Source organism: Anser cygnoides, chromosome 1 (assembly GCF_040182565.1).
Source record: "Anser cygnoides isolate HZ-2024a breed goose chromosome 1, Taihu_goose_T2T_genome, whole genome shotgun sequence".
Lineage (NCBI taxonomy): Eukaryota > Metazoa > Chordata > Aves > Anseriformes > Anatidae > Anser > Anser cygnoides.
Genome location: NC_089873.1, coordinates 99,524,201 through 99,526,398, shown reverse-complemented (window position 1 = coordinate 99,526,398; position 2,198 = coordinate 99,524,201).

Sequence of the window (2,198 nt, the reverse complement as noted above, 5' to 3'; positions counted from 1 at the left end):
AAAGAGCCCCGGCTGCACCGCCCCGCCCCGCTCGCCGCACCGCCCCTTGCGGGCGGGGAGCCGCCGGGGACGGGGGCAGGCTTTGGGTGGGAGCCATGCCCGCAGACCAGACCTTAGGGTGCCTCCGGGCTTGTCTCGGCTGCGCCTCGCCGAGGGGAGCGGAGCCCCGGGGAGGGCCGGGGGCTCCTGCTTGGCCCTGCTGGCCCGGGGCGAGGCCGCCGGAGGGCGCTGCGCCGGCCCCCGCTGCCGCCGCCATGTCGGGTCGGCGCCGCTGCCCCGTGAGGGGCCGCCTGCAGGGCCGTGTCCCCTCAAAGGCGGCCGTGTGGAGCCCCGAGGGACCCTGCCGTGAGGGGCTGGATGCCTCCCCAGGTCCTCGCCTGACCCTGCTGCTGCCCTCGGTGACGGCGGGCTGCGCTGGGTAGACGTGGTGCCCAAAGTGTTTCATACCTCCCGAGGTTAAAGCTCATTGTCTGTGCTAGGAGATGCGTAAATACTGGTAAAAACCGCATCTTTAAAGCTTTGTGATTACTGCAAACGGGGGCCGGGACCACAGTGAAGATTTATAGAGTGTATTTCCATGCCCTCTGCTGCGCAGAGCACCTAACAAGGTGATGATACCTATAGTTCCTTTACACTTGAAAATGTGGCAAAGACAGATTCAGAAGCCATAGCTCTGCGCATTTGCTCTTTACTTCTCTCTTTACACTCTAGCAAAGATAATCAGTTTGTGCTCTTTCACATTCTTGACAGCTTAGAAGAGCCATCAGGACCCTCTATATACCTGGAAGTGCCCAGGGACAGCCACCAAGGAAGTGTTTTGGTAGCCAGTTCCCTGCAGGAGAACTTGCTACCTTGCTGAGGGCCCCAAACACATTGGATTATATCTGTGAGGGCATTGGGATCACTGTTGTGGAAGAGAAAAACTTACATTTAGATAAGTATGGAAGTAGGTAAGTATGGAAACTTACATTTAGGTAAGTACAGTTCTTTTTGGATAAGTGGAGGGTTGAAGCTCCCCTCAGCAGGAGAAGAGAACTGAACTCAGTCTGTAAAAGTCCTGGACAAGAGCTTTCTGATCAAACTGTTTGCCCACAGGCCCGTGTATGTAACAGGAAGGGATGCCACCACAACCATGGCAGATGACTGATCTAAAGGCTGGTGTGAGGCACCGCACCACTGGTGGAGCTTGATGCTGTCGCTGTGTCCTGGACTTGCTTTTGGAGCTTCTGATGGATGCGGTGTATGTGCAGACAAATGAACATTGATCCATCGTGGGATTCCAGCTGGACTTAGAAATGGCTTGGCCTGCTCAGTACCGAGGCACTTCTGGGACCCAACATAGTGAACTTTAAAGTAAAAACCTGCGATGAGCTCAGATGCGATTGTAGATGGCAGGAAAGTGTTTCAGAGCCATGTTTTTAGTCTGCTTTGTAAGCTCTATTTTATCCCACTAATGGTCTTTATTGGATCTGGCATAGATCTGACTTGGAGACTGGATCTTTCAGTTTACCTATAAAACCCACGGTACCTGAGCAGCAGTCTTCCTCCCAAGCTGCACCATCTTGACCTCAAGGCAGAACTCCCATTTAGTTCCCATTACTTGTCTTTGAGGTTTTCTTTCCCATGAAAGCACTAGCTCTTGCCTGTGGGTGGAAAGATGGAAAGAAGGAAACTGGGTAGAAATTAGGAACTGTGTAGAAATTTCAGAGCCTGAAATCACCAATTCACTTAACTTTCAATCCTTAACAGCAATTTACTGTATCAAACTTCATTTTCCTTCAGTGTGGCTGTAAAGCATAATCAATAGGACATTAAAAGAAGATCTCCAGACAACTTCTAAGCCATTCTGCCCCTTGATGTAAAACAGCTGTTATGCTAACAATATAGCTGAGCTGGAACGCTATGAATTTCATCCGTCTTTTGCTTTGAGATAGTTGACGTGTTGCCATTTCTTCCTGACTTAAAACCAGAGGGTTCAACTGTGATGCTGTAAACTTACACCTAGCGTCTCTTCCAGGAGAAAAATGTTCTCTTGCTGGCAGTGAGTTAAACAGAGGGCAAATCCATATGGATCAAAGGAAACTTTATTATGTAAGACCAGGCACAGAGGGTAGCGTACTTGTGTTCTCCTCCCATAATAGGTACCAGAGAGATTAAGAAAAATCAAGAGAACTCTGTTTTCAATATCTACAAGCAAT